Raw genomic sequence first — 22,446 nt, forward strand, 5'->3', positions numbered from 1 at the left:
AAGACCCCGACAGAAACCATGCGTCCAGAGCCCTGCATGTAGATTAGGGGGCCAGACGCATAGATGAGGGGGCGGCGCCCCTGCGCCGCTTGTGTAGCGGCCACCACTGGAGCTCAGTGGTCTTTTTAAAGCACTGCAAGACTCAAGATCATTGCTGAGTGGTCGTCAGCTCCTGTGACCCATTAACAGACCCTGCTTGTTCCTTTGATATACCTGGTTTGCTTTCTAATGCCGCGTACACACGATCGGAATTTCAGACAACAAATGTTCGATAGGAGCTTGTTGTCGGAAATACTGATTGTGTGTAGGCTCCATCGGACATTTTTTGTCGGAATTTCCGACAACAAAAATTTGAGAGCTGGTTCTCAAATTTTCCGACAACAAAATCCGTTCTCGTAAATTACGAGCGTGTGTAGACAATTCCGATGCAAAATTCCATGCATGCTCTGAATCATGTAAGAGACGGAAGCGCTCGGTCTGGTAAAACTAGCATTCGTAATGGAGATAGCAAATTCATCTTGCTGGAAATTTTTTAATCTTTCAATGCAGCGCATTCTCTTCTTCTTTATTTATGCTAGAATTATGAAGTTATTTTGCTGCTGATATTCACGCAAACTGATTTCTTTATTATTTCTCGTGATCTCCTGAATAATATTTGTTATTTTTTTCGACAGATCTCCATAATATTGTTTAGAATTTATTTTTCTAGTGATCTCCTTTTTTTTAAAAAATCAAGAGCTCCTGTTTTTTTTTTTTTTCTAGTGACCATAATATTTTTTGTCATTTTGTGTGTCAAGTTACCACAATACCATTATGATCTTGTATTTTTTAACCTCAAGGAGGTTGGTTGGTGTTGGTGTCCCTTGTTAATTTGACCTTGTATTTTTGAAATGTACCTGCCTACTCACAAACAAACTGTCCTTTTTTAATTCAAGCACATAGCCAATGATTTGTGCAAAAAAGTAGACATTTATTAAGGGGTCATAACAAAATAAAGAGTAAGGCAACTCTGGATAAACCGGTGAAATTAACGAAGCCTTTGTACCCCAAGGCACACATCAACTATTTGACGTGCAAAATTGGTAGCCTGAGGAGTCCATTTAATAGGGAGCACAATCTGGTCCAGGGCTCTGAGAGATCAGGAACAGCAGCAGATGACATATATGCCCCCAGGTTGTGGGCTTACAACAGCCTGCGTCTTTTGCCAGACCAGACTGAACCCAGGCCATCACTCTCTTGTCTTCCTTACACGCTTGCTTCCATGCTTGCTTCCAGGCTGTGGCTCTGGTGTTGGATTTGTGGCAGGTGGTGGAGGAGGTGGAGGAGTAGGATGGTCCAACTCACACAGGTGGGTTTTGCTTGTGAGTTCGCCCCAAACCCTTATTTAGGGCCATAAATATCACTTCCTCACAAATGAGGCGTTGGCCCACCTCCATTTCCTGCATTTTGTTGGTAGCCATGCAGGCATAGGCCTCCAGAAGAATGGGGGGGTTCTGAGGGCTGGAGAAGCCTGCCGAATTAACGCAAGTGCTGACTCCTCCCCTTCCTGGGCCTTTTTTGTTGAAGGTGGAGGGGAGGGACCTGGGATTCGATCAGGTTACTGGGCCGGCCACCTCCTGGCTGCCACTTACCCCCGCCACCTCCTGGCTGCCACTGAGGCTTTCCTGTGTATGAAAAAGGGACATAATTTTAGTTTATTGTTCATCAATCACACACAATTTTGAGAAATCTGTTTACCAATGCTATACCTGACTCAAGCTGGGCTCCTTCACATCTTCTTCCTGTGTGGAAGGCCCACGTTGGACATCAGAAGCCTGGGGTGGAAGGAAGAGTGGAAGGAAGGGTTGAGAGTGATGGCCTGATTTCAGTCTGATCTGACAGTTTGTCGTAGTACCACAGCCTGGGGAGATAAATGTCATCTACTGCTGCTCCTGATCTCATGGAATCCTGGACCTTCTTGAGCTCCCTATTCTAAGTGCTCCTCAGGCCACCAATTTTGCACTTCAAATAGGGGATGGTTGCCGTGGGGATCTGCGGCTTCACAAATTCCAGCAATTTATCCAGTGCTGCTTTCCTCTTTAGTCGATTTGTATAAAAGGGGTGTTTTGTCTGCCACAGACAGGGCAGCTCTCTGTAAAAATCAATGAGTTGAGGAAGGAACCTTCATTCTTCAACATGATCATTGAATCGATCTATTTTTTTTTTTTTTCCAAAAAAAGATTTTATTAAAAGAAAAATAGTACAATATGACAGTATCACATTATCATCATACAGTTGTACAAAAGATGGGGAATATACATAGATTCTTACGATTGGGACAAAAGTAACCGTGAATTGACTAGTAACAGAGATTCTCTTGTTGATGATTTACGATATACTATGTCTGCGCGGGAGGGGTTTTATATTAAATCTGGTAACATATTGAAATGACTATCGAGAGGCTGAAGTTTAATATTGTGGCATAAGATGTTTCTTCTTCTTTTTCTCCTCCCCTTTTCCCTCCCCCTTCCTTCAAGTCGCTGTCATGTTTCTCAGAGGAGGATTCCCAATCATTGGGTGATGGCATAGGGAATTGTATGACATTTCAATCCACGTCTAAGGTAGAGGTGTTGGTTGGGAGCTCTACTAGGAGATCCAAACCGTGTAAGGGGCCAAAAGGGGTTGTAGGTGGACAATAATAAATATATAAAAGAAGAAAAGAAAAGGGAGGAAAGGAAGAAAAAATAAAAAGAAGGTGGGGGGGTGGGAGTAAAAGAGGAGAGAAGGGGGGGGAGGGAGGGGTGACTAAGAGACTTGAGGGGGGGGAAGGGAACAAAGGGGGGGGGAGAAGGGGGAGGAGGGGGAGGATAAGGGGGCTAGAGGAGTGCCTGTCTCCCCGGTCTCCGCCACTTGTGGTATAGGTTCGGTTTGGTGTTGTTTTAAGGTGGAGCAGGTCAGGTTTGTTCGATCTCCACTCTTGGAAAGTGAAATTGGGCTAATTTTGACGTGTGGCCCCCCATACTCGTCCCTTGTTTAGGGGTGGGGGGTCCATGTCAGCCGGGAGAGAAGAATAGGTATAGGAGTGGTGAGGTTGAGAGGGCTGTGCAATACATATTGAGGGTGGTGGGTGGTGAGTTTGAATGGGTGGGTCCAGGTCAACAATTATGTCATCAGTGTTAGGTATCTGTCGGTTGACCGAAAGTGGGTCCAGCATGCCCACGTCTTAGAGAATCTATCTGGGGAGTCTCGTGAGATGGAAATAAGTTCTTCCATTTCTGCTATTTTATCAACTTGTGTGAGCCATTCTTGGATGGTCGGAGAATGAGGTGTACCCCAGTGTCTAGGTATGCACATTTTCGCTGCATTTAGAAGGGGTAAGATCAATGTTTTACGGTAGTACAACGTGGATAAATCTGAGTGATGAAACAGGCATTGTGTTGGTGTGTGGTCTACGTTATAGGTTGAAATTGATTCCGTGAGTTCTCGGACTTGCGTCCAGAATGATTGAATAGCTGGGCATGCCCACAGGATGTGTAACAGTGTGCCTGGTTCATCCCCACATCTCCAGCATTTGTTGGGGAATGAGGGGTTAATTTTATTCAAGATAGCTGGGGTTCGGTACCATCGTGTCAGGGTCTTATAGTTATTTTCCTGAATGGATACGTTCAGGGAGCCTTTATGGGCAATCGTGAATATGTGTTCCCATTGGTCTTCTTCTAGTTCTGTTTGTAATTCTCTTTCCCAGGATTTGCAGGCTTTCCCTTCTTTGGAGGAGGTTTCAGTAAATAGTATAGCGTATATACTGGAGATTAAATGTTGTTGGGGATTGGATTGAGAGCATAAGTGCTCAAAAGGAGTAAGTGTTCTGGATATAGAAGAGTCGCGGTTGGCTTCCTTTAAAAAATGTCGAATTTGAAAGTAAGTCCAGAGCGGTAAAGGGTCCCTGGTGGTGGCGGGTGTCAGTGTGAGGCGATCTAGAAAAGATCCGTCTCGGAAGAACTGGTGTGCCAGCATGTCGGGGGATTGCCATTGATTCGCTAGGAATTGTATGGACATGCCCGGAGGAAAGGCAGGGTTCTGTCTTATAGGAGTCAAAGGGCCTGGGGAGGATGAAATGTGTAGCTTACGGCATGTTTCCCTGAAACAATCCAGGGTCGGTCCAATGAGAGGGTGTTCTTTGAGAATGGAGGGGATGTGTGTCGATGCCAGCCAGGGTGCGGATTTTAGTGGAAAGGGGGACAGTGATCTTTCCAGTCTGACCCAGTCTTTGAGTTGGGTGTGTAATGACCAGTCCACAATACGGGTAAGGTGGCAGGCCCAGTAATATTTTTTCAGATCTGGAAGCCCAATGCCCCCCTTTGTCTTGGGTTTTGTCAGAAGATCATGTGCGATTCTCGGAGATTTTTGTTTCCATAGGAATTCAGTACAAAGCCTTCTATAGGATAAGAAAAATGACGGGGGGAGTTTGATGGGGATAGCTTGTAGGATATATAGAATGCGGGGGAGAATATTCATTTTAATAATCGCTGCCCGCCCGAACCAGGAAAATTGGGGTTTGTTCCAATTTTTGAGATCAGCAGAGATCGTTCTGAGGATGGGAAGATAGTTTTGTGCAAAAAGGTCTGATAGGTTCGTTGTAAGGTGAATGCCAAGGTATTTAATTGCGTTTTGTCGCCATTGGAAAGGGAAGTTGGATTCACACTGCGCAACTGTTTCTTTTGGGATAGTGACATTTAGGGCGTGTGATTTGGTGAAGTTTATTTTAAAATTAGAGATGCGTTGGAAGAGGTGGAAATCTTTTAATAAGTTTGGAATAGAAATGTGGGGCTCGCTAAGGGAAAGCAGGATATCGTCGGCGAAGGCTGCTAACTTGTAAGTGCGGCCTGCTATGGGTATGCCTTTAATATCCTCATTTCTCCTGAGGCAGTTCAGGAGAGGTTCAAGGGTCAACACAAAGAGGATAGGGGAAAGTGGGCATCCTTGCCTCGTTCCGTTGGTTATGGAGAAGGCGCTTGACAGATGTCCGTTAATCCTAACTCTGGCCGTGGGTGTCGTGTATAGCGACATGATTGAGTTAAACATGCGATTATGGAGGCCTAAGTGTCGTAGCACTGCCCCCATGTAGTCCCATGCCAGTCTGTCAAACGCCTTCTCCGCATCCAATGATAGAAAGAAACCTTTATGTTTATTAGTTGTCATCCAGTGATGGAGATTTATGGCTTTAATAGTGTTATCCCTTGCCTCTCGACCCGGAATAAAACCGACTTGGTCTCCATCTATCAGTGATGGCAACAGGGGAAGCAGGCGGTTGGCTAGGATTTTTGCATACAATTTTATGTCGACATTTAATAGGGAGATCGGCCTATAATTACTTACTAGGGTCGTGTCTTTTCCCTCCTTTGGTATAACTGTAATGTGGGCTTCAAGGAGTCTATGGAAGGGGAGCGTGGAGGAGGACAGGGAGTTGAAGGCTTTGAGAAAGGGGCCTGTGAGTGTCTCTATGAAGGTCTTAAAGTATACGGCTGTGAAGCCGTCTGGGCCCGGACTCTTTCCGGCTTTTAGCTGTTTGATTGCATTTTTGAGTTCAGCTTCTGAAATGGGGAGTTCTAATTGGCGAGCATCTTCTCTGTCAATCGGTTTAGGGCAATGTTCCTTTAGAAAGCTTTTAATGAGGGATCGTCTATCTTTGTTATTGGATGCACCGTCGGTAGTTGTGCCGAGATTGTACAGTGCGGAGTAGTACGCTTCGAATTGGGAGGCTATGTCTGGGGCTGTGACTTTCGCTCTACCTTGGGCGTCGTTGATCGTGTGGATATTGGAACGTGCTTTGTTTTTCTGAATGGCTCGGGCCAGATACTTTCCGCTTTTATTTCCAAATTCATAGAACAATTTCTGTTGTAGGATGAATTTACGTTTTGTTTTTTGTGACAGTTCTGTGAGTAGAAGTTCTCTCGTTTGTGTAAGTTCTCGATATGTTTGTTGGGCCTGAGTCTGTTTGTGAGCTAGTTCTAGGGTTTTAATCTTCTGGATCAGGTTTAGGATACTGGCTTGGTGGGCTTTTTTCCGCGACGTTTTGAGGGCAATAAGCTTGCCCCTTAAGACGCATTTATGGGCCTCCCACTGTGTTAGTGGAGATGTGTCTTCATTGTCATTTTCGATAAAGAAGTTGTGTATGGTTTGTCTAATGTCTGTGATATCTCCTTCTGAGGTCAAGAGTGTAGAGTCTAAGCGCCAGATTTTTGAAACATTCTGATGTTCAGGGAAGGTCAGTGTCATCGTGATGGGGTGGTGATCAGATAGGACCATTGGTTCAATTGTCGCATGGGAAAGGAATGGAAGGTCTGGTTGGGAGAGGAAAAGATAGTCAATTCTGGAATATCTGTCGTGAGGGGCGGAGAAGAATGTATAGTCCTTGACATTGGGGTGGAGAGTGCGCCATGTGTCATGTAAGAGCAGGTCGTTCAGTTGCAGTTTGATTTGGCGCAGAGTTCGGTATGGCAGTGATGTGGATCCTGAAGAGGTATCTAGGATTGGGTATAGGGCTACATTAAAGTCTCCTCCGAGTATTGTTAGACCGGCAGAGAAGCCTGATAAAAGTTGGGAGATCTGTCTAAAGAAGCTGGATTGTGCAGAGTTGGGGCTGTAAATATTAGCTAGAGTTACAGGACGGCCCTGTATCTTGCCTTTTAAAACGATATATCTGCCTTCCTTGTCAATAAGTGAGTCATTGAGTTCCCATGTTAAGTTTTTGGAGATCAGGATTGAAACTCCCTTGGTCTTTGCTTGTGGGTTGGTAGAATGGTAGGAGTGAGGGAACCAGTGGTTTGTAAGCTTAGGAACCTTGTCTGCACGAAAATGGGTTTCCTGGAGGAAAACTATGTCGGATTTTAGTTTGTGCATCATAGACAGAACTTGGCTGCGTTTTTCTGGTATGTTGAGCCCTTTTACATTTAGGGATGTCACTTTTAGTGTGTCGTGTTTGGTGGTAGGTGGTGTGTGCGACATGCTTTAAAAGGATGTGCTCTAATGTCGGTTTAGTCAGTCTACCTCTTCGGGTATGTTAGGGGTGGATCGTGGGAGTATAGATGGATCAGGAGGAGTCGCGGAGGCGAAGTGGAGGAGACGGAGACCGGGGAGGCAGTCAAGGGGTGTGCGGGAAGTGAAAATGGGGGGGGGGGGGAGAGGAAGGAGAAAGGTTAGAAAAAGATCAAGAAGGATATGTGAGATCTGGGTGTACCGGAGGTAAAGAAGGGTTCAGAGACCCTTCTTATGGGATAATGTGTTATCCGGTGTAAGTCAACGGGGAAAATAGGTTCCCGTTGTGTGGGGAGGTGGAGGGAGCCGGTGGTGACGGGTTAGAGATAGAGTGTAGTCCTCTGGTCCTCAGAGGGGTGTGGGAGGTTAAGATAGAGGAGTGAGCCTGTAGGTTACAGTATTAGTCTTGGGGATTATGGATCAAATGAGATGAGGGGGGGTCTTAGATTTAAATTAGCGTCATTGCCTAAGATAAAGTATCGTGTGAGGTCTTTTAGGGCAGGTGAATGAATCCGCCTGAGTAGGGGAAGTCGGCCCTAGCTATTGCGGGGAGATTGGAGCGGACGTCTAGTTGTGAGTCGTTTAGATAATTCGAGAGACAAGTAAGGGGTCATCTGTACCATCAATCTTATAACATTAACCAGACTATATATTTAGTAAACAATTCTAGCGTTGTTTATGCTTGCCTTACTCTCCGGGTAGGCCTCCAGCCTGTGTGATCGAGTCCCACACTGTATAAGAACAGATAGTCTGAGATTTCACCATAAAGGTGGTCTGGCCTGGTTTACTCATGTGTCTTTACATCAGGATGTGGAAGTATCGAGACCCATGACCAGGCGGAGTGTGGGGTCTTTCACACATGCCGGAGGTCCCCCTCGGGTTCTTTTGCTTGGTTGCCAAAAGACAAACATGTCATGTTGCGTTGAACTATTAATAACGAAACGAGAGTATTAAAACAGGTAAAAAAAAGTAGAATGAGAAATCATAACAAGTTACGTGCCCTGGCCTTAGGCTTGCCCTATGCTGGGTCAGCCATACATTTGGTGAGGTGTCTGTCAAGATTCACCATAAACCTTAGGACATTGTGTTACGAACATTCAGATAAAGACAATAACAGTAATGAAACTAGTATCTCCTAGCTGGAACATTAGCTTCCTATGGGTTTCAACTTAGCTGAAGATAACTTAATAACTCTTTCCGGCCATATATCAACCAGATGAGCGGCTCCACACAGAGTAGTGTTGTTATTATGGGCATTGGGGAATGCCGGTTATGTCTTAATCATCATCTTAGGGGATGCCTAGGTTTAGATACCCGTTAATCATTTGGGTGATCTCTTGGATAGGTGGGTGGGGGGGGGGGGTACCCGAGCATATGAGAGTCAGCTCTTAATGTTGGGGGTATAAGAGTAAGGGTAGGGTATGTGGAGCTTGGGCGGAATTAATGGTGTTGATGAGGTTCTGTGTGGAACCGCCCCTCTAGGGATGAATCAACATTACTGACAGACAACATCATCATCAAGCAAGTGTCAGCATCGGTTCATTTTTCAGCAAGGGTGTCAGTTAAGATAGGGGGGGGGGGATCTAGCCTGGGAATGTGACATATGTCTGTCACCTTAGGGAATGGTGCTCGCCTGGGGAGGTTCAAGGCGACCCATTTGGGGGATGGGTTATGGGGGTGACATATTGGCGAGGTGGAGATCGAATAAGGAAAGGAGCTATTGTAATTTGGGGGGTTATATAACTGTCACAAACAAAAGTTAACTTCGTGCAGGTTCCTGTTATACTTGCGTGTCCAATGTTCCATTGCTTGAAGACTGTGTTAAATTAGCTAGGTGAGCATACTGGTACTAAGGAAGGGGGTAGAGGGGTGGGGGATGTTTTCACAGGTAGGGCCAGTCTGTGGGGCTGAACAAAAAGCGTCCATTTTGGGCTAGATGCGGGGGAGGTGAGGGATTGTGGTGGTTCTTTGAGTCCAGCTGTCTTGCTTCTGGGTTGTAGGGGGATCAATTGTGGGAAATCGGATGGTTATACTGTGGAGTGACGTCTGTCTTGCGAAGGCCTTCGTGGTGTAGGGGGTGGAATGAGTTCAGGCGATCAATCGAAGATAGGGGTGGGTCACCCCATTAGTCGGCACCGCCGTGGCGAGGTCTTCTGTGGGCAGGAGAAGCTGTGGGGCTGTTGTCTGTTGGGTTCCTGGGTCCTGTGGAAGTGTTGGCCCTGGGAGAGTTGGCTCTGCGTCTTCTTATGTGGAACTCATCACGCACAGGGATGGCATCCATGGAGCTGGACCTTCTGAGTTGTGGAGGTCTGAGAGAGCGGTACCAGTCGGGCAGTTCAATGCAAGGTATGTTCAGAGTCTCACAGAATGAGGTGAGATCTTCAGGCACTCTCAGGTTAGCCGTTCGCCCTTGTGTTGACGCTGAAAGGCAGAAAGGGAATTTCCAGCGGTATTGAATTCCGTTCGTGCGTAGTATATCAAGGAGAGGGCGTAAGTCTCTTCTATTTTGTAGGGTGATAGGTGATAAATCTTGAAAGATTTTTATTTCTGAGCCTTGGCATGAAAGATTGCGACGGTCTCTGGCCCTACGAAGGATTTCTTCTTTCAGCTTAAAGTTAACTAGGCAGCATATCACATCTCTGGGAGGGTCAGTGTCTCTACCCCGTGGCCTGAGAGCCCTGTGTAAGCGTTCACAATCAATAGGGGTCTCGGGGGGTCTGCCTAGGAGATCGTTGAAGACAGCTACGGTTGCCTGGGTAAGTTGTGTGTGATCGATCGATTCTGGCATGCCTCTTACCCGTAAGTTGTGTCGTCTGCCGCGATTGTCCAGGTCTTCCATGTATCTGTGCAGGTCTCTGAGTTGGACGGAATGTGCCTGGGATGATGCCTGAAGCCTGTGGATGGAGTTCTCATTTTGAGCTGTTGCTTCTTCTACGGTGTCCATGCGGACCGTCATGGAGTGGATGTCTCTCCTCAGGTCTGAGATGACCGATGCGAAGGTGGCTTTGATATCCTCTGCCACTATTCTCAGGTCCCCCATGTTTAGGGGGTGTGCTGTGACCCCATGCCGAGCGGGCGATTGAGTCCTGTGCCTGCCAGAGGGGCTGAGGCTGGAGGAGCGCGCTGTGGCCGAGTAGGCCTGAGATGAAGCCGGGGCCTCGCGTGCCTGCGTCCGGAAGATCTCCGGAATGCTGCGGCCTGCCTGTGAGTCGGGTCTCCGCGGGGATCGGGAACGGGATGGGGACGGGTTCCCCTTAGATTTCCCCATGTTTTGGCTAACGGATGGCTCTTTGAGGCTGCTGTGAAACCCTCTGAGGACCGGAGCTCAGGGATTAGGCGTCCATTAAAGTCCGGCGCCAAGCCACGCCCCCCGAATCGATCTATTTTATCTGCAAGATACAACACAAACCCTAATGTCAGGCTAAACTCTCCTAATATTGTCCCAATATAGGCCTCAATCTCTAAGCAGTATAGGCCAATGATGCCCCAAGTTAAAATTTGACCTTCGTTAGAACGATTGGCGCTTCCGATACTTCTTCCTCTGCTCACAGATTGTACTTACGAAGCACGCGTGTTCCGCTTTTTATACACTGCGCATGCGTTAAACTCCGCCCACCGCTGACCTTCTTTCTAGCATTTTCCTCGCCCCTTCTTTTTCGGCGCAGTGGGAGAGCACATGGCGGAGAAAGAACAAGTGCATGCAGACAGCAGCAGCAACGACGAAAGGCCGGAGCCACGAACGTCCTGATCCCGGAGGAGATTTAAGGCCTCAAATATGTCCTTTGTAGAGATGGTGGAGATGGTGGACATCTTGAAAAGGGCCGAATATGATGGAAAGCATGGACCTTACCAAACCCAAATGTGAGAAAGGCCAAGATCATGACTAAAGTTGTGAAAAGTTTGCACAGGAATTTTGGGGTACGATGATCCAAGGATCAATTGAGGAAATGCTGGTCAGACCTGAAATTGAGGGAGCATGATCAGTAGAGAAGGATCAGGAAAATGCTTCTAAAAAGTAAGTAGTTGTCTTGTGTTCCTATAATTATTATTACTTTTGTGCTGCTCCATTTTCTTTTCTTTACTGTTGTACAGTTTAAAATGGCAACTTTCAGGTTCGTGGGCACAGTAATTGTTCGTAGTAAACATTGTTCGTCCGCCCACTAATACAATGTTTTTGGCAGATGCAGGTTAATTACATTTGGTCATGCTTATTTGTACTCAAAGAAGTTTAATACATTGTTGTCTAGATGGGTTTGTAACTAGAATGAAATGTAAACTTGATTCAGTTTAAGGAGAGGACGCTCAGCAGCTGTTTACACATCTGGATGCAGGAGCACTAGTGTGGGACACCAGAACAAACTTTTTAGGGTGTTCCACACAGGTGCTCTAGTGGATACTAGGGGTGTCTACATGTGTGAAACTTTACCAAAAAAGGTAAGTATTCCAGCTTTCAGAAAGGGAAAAAATCATGTTTTCAGCTTGGAACTCTGCCAAAATAGACAATTGTATGACACTTCCAAGCAATGTTTCATATTCCTATTTCTGCCCTCAAATATCTGTGTGCTAATTATACCTTTTTTTTATTCATAGGGGAGAAAAGACTCAGGACATCTGAGGACACCAGGGACCCCCCACCTCCTAAAGAAGGGGAAATCCCCACACCACAACCTGAGGATGTGGAGGATTGAGAGGTTTATGAAGTGGGTGAAATAGTGACCACAACAGGTGAGTGTCTGAGACCACAGCTTCAGGTAATAGATGGATACCTGCATATTTATAATACATGGTATGTTTTTTTTATTTTAGGTGATGTCGATGTTGTGGAAGAAGAAGCACATTTTAGAAGTGCAAGTGCACAGATCCTCATCATCGGGGAGATCATGGTGTGCAATAGGGATTTACAGAAGATCAAGGAAGACATCAGTGATGTGGAAAAAAGACTCAACAACATCATTGATGTTTTAGGCAGAATCTAAAACACACCAACATTTTACAAATTGTTTTTATTTTTCTAAATTTTCTAAAAAATTTTGAAAGCCAAATTTTGAAGATGCACACAGTGTGTCAACATGTGCTATCTGCCATTACAGGATATCAATGTATGCATTTTGTGGGTGCAACCTCTTCCTCAAAACTCAAGTAGCTGAGAGGAAGGGGTTGTACCCCCGAAACACGTCCATTGATCCCCCATGATGGGAGTTAGCACATGTTGACCTTAGGCTTGGGAATCAGGAGGGAAATCCCCATTTTGACTCCCAATTTGTGTGCATCTTCAAAATTTGGCTTTCACAGGGGTGACATCACTCCATCTGATGAAGGCAATATCAACACAGTTTGGACATACTAATGTCTGATATTGCCTTCAATTTATCAAAGTTGAACGTTGTAAGTTCCTGAGTTGTGTATTGTTTTATGTTTTTAAAAACATGCCTGTTTACCACAAAAAACTATATTTCTAATGTCTAAAAAAAAATTATTGTAAAAATATGTTGGTTTGTTCAAAAACCCTTTTCTAAACGCACATGTGAATGTGCACAGAGTAAAAAAAATTCTACTCAACAATGTGTGGCTTCTTCTTTCAATGCTCAATAGCAGTTTTTTGAGTAAGTTGGTGTTTACAGTGGCAATGGGAGTTATCTACTAAAGGCAAATCCACTTTGCACTACAAGTGCACTTTCAATGCAGTTTCAAGTGCACTTTTGCAGTGCACTTGTAGTGCAAAGTGGAGTTTCCTTTAGTAAATAACACCCACAGTGCTTTATAATTTGCTTTATAATCAGGCCATTTTCATCACTCCAAAAAATTAATTAATCGTGCTGAAAATGATGAATATTTTTATCAGTAATGCATTACATACATTAACAACAAAAACAAGGTGTGTGTGTAGCATACCCACAACATAATAGTTAGCTGAAGAAGAGATTGTCACCTCATGTATCAAAGAAATTACGTTTGCACTATTGAAGAAAATGGCCAAAAAGAAAAACCCATTGGATAACCTAGGAGACAGCTAAAAGAAACACAAGCAGTAAATCAAAGGAAATATTTTTCAGTTTACAATACAAATTTATTTAAAAAATGTTTTTTAAACATTTTCTGGCATATCAATGGCCCCCCTACCTACAAAGTACTACATATATTTTAGACGGACCTCACGGGCGCTTTGGGGGGGCAAGCCAGGACGGCCAGCTTCAAGCGCCATCAGGGTTTGGTCTTGAAATCCAGCCTCAGGTCCAACTGAGGCCACATAGTTCATCAAATTTCTCCCTAAAAAGTTGTGGAGAGTGCAACATGCAAGGATTATATGGTTCCGTTTATATTCCACCATGTTGATTGGCATAAGGAATAGGCGGAACCAGCTGGACATTATCCCAAAAGCATTCTACACCACTCTTCTGGCTCTGGCCAGCCGGTAGTTAAAAACCTACTGGTCCGGGGTGAGGGTCCTGATCAGGAATGGCCACATCAGGTGATCACCCATCCCAAACACTTCATCAGTGACAAAGACGAACGGCAGACCAGCCACATTATCTTCCGGAGGTGGCAATCCCAAGACACCAATCTGGAGCCGTCCGTAGAACTCGGTCTGGGCGATGACTTCACCATCCGACATCCAGCCATTCTTCCCCACGTCCACATAGAGAAACTCATATGTTGCCGACACCACCACCAACATCACAATACTATTAAACCCCTTATAGTTGTAATAGTAATGCCCTGTACACACGGTCGGATTTTCAGACGGAAAAAGTGAAATTGGATTGTGTTGTCGGAAATTCCGATCGTGTGTGGGACTTTTTCCGTCGGAATTTTCGACACACAAAGTTTGAGAGCAGAATATAAAATTTTCCGACAACAAAATCCGATCGTTTAAATTCCGATCGTGTGTACACAAATCCGTTGCACAAAGTGCCACGCATGCTCAGAATAAATTAAGAGACGAAAGCTATTGGCTACTGCCCCGTTTATAGTCCCGACATACGTGTTTTACGCCACCGCGTTCAGAATGATCGGATTTTCTGACAACTTTGTGCAACCGTGTGTATGCAAGACAAGTTTGAGCCAACATCCGTCGGAAAAGATCCATGGATTTTGTTTTCGGAATGTCCAATCAATGTCCGATCGTGTGTACAGGGCACATGACATTGAGTTGGGGGGTGGGACTATGTGGACGTATTTCCCATCTATTGCCCCTCCGCACTTGGGAAAGTCTCACTGCTGGGCAAATTGGGAAGCCACAGTCTGCCATTCCTGTGGCATTGAAGGGAACTGTGGAGTGAAACAAAAAAGAAAAAAAAAAATTTGTACTTTTGCACATAACATTGCAAGCAGATTAGACACAAACATTCTTGGCCAACATCAGTATAACATTTGTTTGGATTATTTAACCACTTGACCAGGGCAAGACTTAGGGTGGTGGGCTTGATTCACTTTTGGGCCCTACCTTCTATACATTACTTTAAACATTTAGTTTTCTTTTAAGCGCGCCACTCTGATACCATTTGTCCGCCATTACATCACTGTCTAATGCAGACAGGTTTTCTCAATGGCAGTAAATGAGGCACTACGTCACTGCCAATAACCAATCAGCAAACCTCAAGATAAGAGTTTAAGGAATTTTAAGGAAAAAAACTATTTAAGGAAAAAAACTTTTTGCACATAACATTGCAAGCAGATTAGACACAAACATTCTTGACCAACATCAGTATAACATACATCAATGCAGCCTTGCACAGCGTCCATCTGCATGCTTGTCCAGTGTCATTTGCAGCCTTGTCAGTGTCATTTGCAGCCTTATCAGTGCTATTAACCTGAGGTATTAATATTCCCCCCGGCCTGTGCCCCCCTCCACGACTTTTCCATCAAAATCAACAATGCAATTATCAGTCCCTCCCCTCCCGCCAGGGTACTCGGTGTAATCCTAGACTATGACTTGTCATTTCAGCCTCAAATCCAATCGTTGTCAAAAGTTTGTAGAATTCACCTCCGTAACATCTCTAAAATTCGCCCCTTTTTAACAAATGAAACCAACAAGCTCCTCATTCACTCCCCTGTTATCTCTTGCCTTGACTATTGCAACTCCCTTCTCATTGGCCTGCCTCTCCATAGGCTCCTTCCCTCTTCAGTCTATCATGAAGGCTGCTGCCAGACTTATCCACCTTACCAACCGCTCAGTGTCTGCCAACCCTCTTCTCCAATCCCTACACTGGCTCCCAATCACCCAGCGAATTAAATTCAAAATACTAACCACAACATACAAAGCCATTCACAACTCTGCCTCGAGCTACATCACCAATCTTGTCTCCAAATATCACCCAAATCATCCTCTCCGCTCTTCTCAAGACCTTCTACTCTCAAGCTCTCTCGTCTCCTCCTCCCATGCTCATCTCCAGGATTTCTCCAGAGCCTCTCCCATCCTCTGGAACTTGCTACCTCCACCTGTCCGGCTATCCCTTACTCTTGCTACCTTCAGGCGATCCCTGAAAACTCATCTCTTCAGGAAAGCCTATAACGTCTCTAACCTCTCTAAATCTCTTTTACCACTTCCATCAGCTCATTCCCCACAGTTACAACCTTTTGTACCACCTGCCCCACCCTATTAGATTGTAAGCTCTTCTGGGCAGAGCCCTCTTAATCCTCCTGTATCTTATTGTATTATAACTGTATTGTCTCCCTTTTATATTGTAAAGCGCTGCTCAAACTGTTGGCGCTATATAAATCCTGTATAATAATAATAATAATCAGGGTAATTTGCAGCCTTGCAGCCTTGTCAGTGTCATTTGCAGCCTTGCAGCCTTGTCAGTGTCATTTGCAGCCTTGCAACCTTGTCACTGTCATTTGCAGCCTTGCAGCCTCCATTTGCAGCCTTATCAGTGTCCATCTGCAGCCTTGTCCATGTCATTTGCAGCCTTGCCCAGGCTGCAGTTAAACTGCAGTGACTTGTCAGTGTCCCTGCAGTTTAAATATGGCGCCTCCGAGATACACAGAGCCGATCCTGTGTATCTCTGCTCCTGACGGCTTTTCTCGGCTCCTCTCACAGTCCCGCCCAGTCCCGCCCTATGATGGACATAACACAGGTCCAATGTTGGAACTGGGTGTGACTGTGAGTGGAGCCGAGCACCGCTGATATACATACATAGCCGAGTGTACTCGGATAGCTCCGCTCACAGTCACGCCCAGTCCCTGTGTTATGTCCATCATAGGGCGGGACTAGGCGTGACTGTGAGCGGAACTAGCCAAGTATAGCCAAGTACACTCGGCTGGGGCCCACGGGGCCCATGGGCTTGAGCCCAGTCAAGCCCAAAGGTAAGTCCAGCCCTGCACTTGACAACTGGGCACTTAAACCCCTTCCTAACCAGACCAATTTTCAGCTTTCGGTGTTCTCACATTTTGAATGACAATCACTCAGTCATACAACACTGTACCCATATGAAATTTTTGTCCTTTTTTTTTAAAACAAATAGACCTTTCTTTTGGTGGTATTTAATCACCATTGGGTTTTTTATTTTTTGAGCTATAAAAGAAAAAAGACTGAAAATTCTGTAAAAAAATGAATTTTTCTTTGTTTCTGTTATAAAATATAGCAAATTAGTAATTTTTCTTCATAAATTTTTGGCAAAATTTATACTGCTACATATCTTTGGTAAAAATAAGTACAAATTGGTTTATATTATTTGGTCTTTGTGAAAGTTATAGAGTCCAAAAGCTATGGTGCCAATCTCTGAAAATTGATCACACCTGAAGTACTGACGGTCTAATTTCTTGAGACCCTAACATGCCAGAAAAGTACAAATACCTCCCAAATGACCCCTTTTTGGAAATAAGACATTCCAAGGTATTTAGAAAGATGCATGGTGAGTTTTTTGAAGTTGTCATTTTTTCCCACAATTCTTTGCAAAATCAAGATTTTTTTTCTTTTTCTTTTTTTTCACAAATTTGTCATATTAGCAGATATTTCTCACACACAGCATATGCATACCACAAATTACACCCCAAAACACAATCTGCTATTATTCCCGAGTATGGCGATACCACATGTGTGAGACTTTTACACAGTGTGGCCACATACAGAGGCCCAACATGCAGGGAGCACCTTCAGGAGTTCTGGAGCACCCAGGCCGATTCTGACATTTCTCTCCTACATGTAAAAATCATCATTTATTTGCTAGAAAATTTCATAGAACCCCAAAACATTATACATGCCCTAGAGAATACAGTGGCGATCGTTGCAACTTTTTATCTCGCACGGTATTTGCGCAGCAATTTTTTGAACACTTTTTTTGACAAAAAAAACAGTTTTGTGCTTTAAAAGAAAACAAAACAGTAAAGTTAGCCCAATGTTTATGCATGATGTGAAAGATGAAGTTACGCCGAGTAAATAGATACATAACATGTCACCCTTCAAAATTGCACACGCTCGTGGAATCGCACCAAACTTCGCTACTTAAAAATCCCCATAGGCAACGCTTTAAAAAAATTTAAAATTTTTTACTGGTTACTGGGTATGACTGGGTATGGCTGGGTATGGCAGAGTATGGATGGGTATCACCGAGTATTGCAGAGTATGGCTGGGTATTGCAGAGTATGGCTGGGTATTGCAGGGTATTCCAGGGTATGGCAGGGTATTGCAGGGTATGGCAGGGTATGGCAGGGTATTGCAGAGTATGGTAGGGTATTGCAGAGTATGGCAGGGTATTGCAGAGTATTGCAGGGTATTGCAGGGTATTGCAGGGTATTAGGGTACGGCTGAGCATGGAGGGATGGCTGAGCATGGATGGATGGATGGCTAGATGTGACTGCAATTGTCACAGAGCAGCGCTGTGGGCACTACAGATCCAGCCCACAGCGCTGCTGCCACCGATCTCTCCCCCTTTCCTCTCACACTGTACGGATCGGTACACAGAGGGGAGAGAGGAACCGGCATCATAACATGACGCCGGTTTGTTTACATGTGATCGCTCTGTCATTTGCAATTACCTATCAAGATAATAGGAGAACAAGACTTTAAACAGTGCCATTTGAAAGTATTCAGGCAGGCCCTTTCACTACATGCTTTGGTGAATTCATCCAGAAATATGACCACAAAAGAGGTAGGTATAGTGTGTATGGGTTTGGCAAATTCAGCAGATAGAGGATTGGTATCGGATGACTTAGTGGTTGGGGAGAGGGAAGGTTCCAAATGGTTTTGGGAGCCAAAAAAAGCCTCTAGCACTCTGCATGAATTTAAGGACACAAATAACATTTGGGCACATTTTAGGGGGTGTTTAGGGTAAAGCACTAATATGCAGCTAACAAAATACATTGTTAAGTGACTAGGCTAGGTGTGTATGGGTCCAGGATAGCATGCTGGGGAGGTTAGTAAAGGCAAATATGCATGAAGGACAAAAAAGGAACTTTAAAAACTTCCAGCATGAATGAGGACAAAGGGGGCATTCGCAGCATATTACAATCATGGTAATTAGGGAATGATGAAATAAATACAATACATTAGCAAACATTAAAAACATATAATGTAATGTTAAAGGAGACATCTTACCTTAATATAGTCCTTATGCAGGACCTGTATAATGGCAGAACAGGTCTCTGGAATAATGATCCCCAGAGCCTGGGGGGAGATGCCTGTCGAAAACTTGATGTCCTGCAGACTTCTCCCTGTCGCCAAGTACACAAACGTGGCGACTAGCCTCTGTTCAGGAGTGATGGCTTGCCGCATTCAGGTGTCCTGCTTCGTAATATAAGGTGACAGCAAAGCCAACAAACAGTGAAAAATGGGGTCCGTCATCTGGCGATTATTCCTAAAATCATCAGGATTATTCTCACGGATCTCACGCAACAAAGGCATATGAGAGAATTGGTCAAGCTGGAGCAACCAATTCTTTGTCCATGAACTCCTTCCCGCCCTGTTCATGGATTGGGCTTGGGTCAAAGTAAGAACCCCAACACCAGGCCTCTGCATAGCACAAACTGTACGATGAGTACGTACCTGCAACATGGCTTCAAAACGGTCGGCTGGTCAGAACGAACTAACAGAATGCACTGAAAATCAGAAAGGCCTGAGAAGAGCGAGCTGAAAATCAGAATCGATCGGACAAGAACGCACTGAAAATCAAATACATTATATAAAAATACGCACTGAAAACCAGATGCGAATTGAAGAACAGATACAAACCCACAAGCACAAACTAAAGAGCAGTAACGATTTGAAAAGCACGAGGCTGAAAAGCACAAATTGTCTCTCACCAAACTTCTACTAACACGAGATTAGCAGAAGGAGCCCAAAGGGTGGCGCACTGGCTATTGAACTTCCTCTTTATAGTATGTATGCTTTGTACGTCACCGCGTTCTTGACGATTGGAATTTCCGACAACATTTGTGCGCCCGTGTGTATGCAAGACAAGTTTGAGCCAACATCCGTCGGAAATAAATCCAGGATTTTGTTGTCGGAATGTCCGATCGTGTGTACGCAGCATAAGTGTTATCCTGATCCCTCCAGTAATTAATCTCTGATTTGTTTCTTGACTCCACATCCTGCTTGTTGCTTTGGCACATTCTCTTATATCTAAAGGTGTACCTCTGCTGCCCAATTGTTACCAACTTCTGCCTGTCCGACCATGTTCCTGCCTTCTGCTTCTGCATGCCCTATGATGACATCCGGCACGAGTTCCTTCTACTTTACCGCAAGATCCAATTCCTCTGCCGGCCTGGACTTACCACAGATAACCCTGTCACTCCTTGTCCTGTCCTACCCTATTATTATACTTGGGGACAAACAAGACAGGAGGTGTAAAGCCCCATACACACTATTAGATTTTCTGCAGATTTTTGTCTTCAGATTTACCAAAATCATATAATATGAGGTCAAACCTTAAGAGTTTCAATTAAGCAGGCCCTTGCACCATATGGTTTTGGTAAATCTGAAGACAAAAATCTGTAGAAGATCGAATAGTGTGTATGGGCTTTAGGGAGAGGTCTCTCATCAGTTCAGTCCTTACCAGGCACATGACACATGTGTAGTCTGTTTCCATGATGTACAGGCATCAAAACCACAAGACAAAACAAAACCATTCAATAAATGTTTGCCACTTTGGGTGACTAAGGCCTTGTTCACTAGGGATGAGCTTCGTGTTCGAGTCGAACCCATGTTCGACTCGAACATCGGCTGTTCGGTCGTTCGCTGAATTGCGAACGATATGGGCCGTTCGCGCCAAATTCGTGTGGCGCGTCACGGCCCATAATTCACTGCGGCATCACAGTGCATTGCTTGCTGATGATTGGCCAAGCATGCACTATGACCCGTATGCTTGGCCAATCACAGCGCCGCCTGAACAGAGAGCCGTAATTGGCCAAAGCCAAGGAGGCTTTGGCCAATTATGGCTCAGGGGATTTAGTACACGCCCACACTATATAAGGCCGCCTGCACGGCGGCCCTGTGTAGTGTGTGTTCCGGCGTTGAAAGAGATAGACAGAGAGACAGTGTCATTTGATTTGAGTTAGATAGATTAGGCAGAACAGTCAGTCAGTTAGCTGCACTTACAGTGTATTGTGTATATATATGCATCCCAGGTGTTGCATATATATATATATATATACACTGTATTCAGTTTAGCTAGATCCGTTCCTGTTATCTTCTAGACTATTTACATTTAGTGCAGTGCGTCCTGCTCACAGTGTTCAGCTAGATCCGTTCCTGTTATCTTCTAGACTATTTACATTTAGTGCAGTGCGTCCTGCTCACAGTGTTCAGCTAGATCCGTTCCTGTTATCTTCTAGACTATTTACATTTAGTGCAGTGCGTCCTGCTCACAGTGTTCAGCTAGATCCGTTCCTGTTAAATTCTAGACTATTTACATTTAGTGCAGTGCGTCCTGCTCACAGTGTTCAGCTAGATCCGTTCCTGTTATCTTCTAGACTATTTACATTTAGTGCAGTGCGTCCTGCTCACAGTGTTCAGCTAGATCCGTTCCTGTTATCTTCCTACTGACAGGCAGGCTTGTCTTGTTACAGTATTAACAGCTACCTAAAGAAAATTACTGGTGTTCTTTTGATCCTATTAGTACCACGGTCAGGCAGCTAGACTATTTACATTTAGTAAAGTGCGTCCTGCTCACAGTGTTCAGCTAGATCCGTTCCTGTTATCTTCCTACTGACAGGCAGGCTTGTCTTGTTAAAGTATTAACAGCTACCTAAAGAAAATTACTGGTGTTCTTTTGATCCTATTAGTACCACGGTCAGGCAGCTAGACTATTTACATTTAGTAAAGTGCGTCCTGCTCACAGTGTTCAGCTAGATCCGTTCCTGTTATCTTCTAGACTATTTACATTTAGTGCAGTGCGTCCTGCTCACAGTGTTCAGCTAGATCCGTTCCAGTTATCTTCCTACTGACAGGCAGGCTTGTCTTGTTACAGTATATAAAGCTACCTGAAGAAAATTACTGGTGTTCTTTTGATCCTATTAGTACCACGGTCAGGCAGCTAGACTATTTACATTTAGTGCAGTGCGTCCTGCTCACAGTGTTCAGCTAGATCCGTTCCTGTTATCTTCCTACTGACAGGCAGGCTTGTCTTGTTACAGTATATAAAGCTACCTGAAGAAAATTACTGGTGTTCTTTTGATCCTATTGGTACCACGGTCAGGCAGCTAGACTATTTACATTTAGTACAGTGCGTCCTGCTCACAGTGTTCAGCTAGATCCGTTCCTGTTATCTTCCTACTGACAGGCAGGCTTGTCTTGTTACAGTATATAAAGCTACCTGAAGAAAATTACTGGTGTTCTTTTGATCCTATTAGTACCACGGTCAGGCAGCTAGACTATTTACATTTAGTGCAGTGCGTCCTGCTCACAGTGTTCAGCTAGATCCGTTCCTGTTATCTTCCTACTGACAGGCAGGCTTGTCTTGTTAAAGTATTTACAGCTACCTAAAGAAAATTACTGGTGTTCTTTTGATCCTATTAGTACCACGGTCAGGCAGCTAGACTATTTACAGTTAGTGCAGTGCGTCCTGCTCACAGTGTTCTGCTAAACCTACAAGTTAGTGGGGTGCGTCCTGCTCACAGTGTTCAGCTAAACCTACAAGTTAGTGGGGTGCGTCCTGCTCACAGTGTTCAGCTAAACCTACAAGTTAGTGGGGTGCGTCCACCTCACAGTGTTCAGCTAAAGCTACCTGTAGAGGGTTGGTGGTGTTCTCATACTACAGGCAGGCAGTTGATTTTGCTAGCTGCAGTATATATATATATATATATATATATATATATATATATATATATATATCCCAGCTTAGTGCAGCTACAGGCCATTAGTATGTCTGGAAGGCCAAGAAGGAGAGGCAGACAGTCACAAGCCAATAAGAGAGGGCAAGCAGGCTCTGTGTCTAGTGCTGGTCGTGGAGATGGTGCATCCTCATCAGCACGTGGCCATGGGACACGCTTGGCCTT

General features: G+C 44.7%; 1 protein-coding gene across 1 annotated transcript in view; it reads right to left on the minus strand.

Annotated features, from left to right (window-relative positions):
- Positions 1-22,446, minus strand: part of LOC141148328 (interferon-induced very large GTPase 1-like) — a 54,362-nt gene that overhangs the window by 16,264 nt on the left and 15,652 nt on the right. The window lies entirely within an intron of this gene.

Source organism: Aquarana catesbeiana, linkage group LG06 (genome assembly GCF_042186555.1).
Source record: "Aquarana catesbeiana isolate 2022-GZ linkage group LG06, ASM4218655v1, whole genome shotgun sequence".
Lineage (NCBI taxonomy): Eukaryota > Metazoa > Chordata > Amphibia > Anura > Ranidae > Aquarana > Aquarana catesbeiana.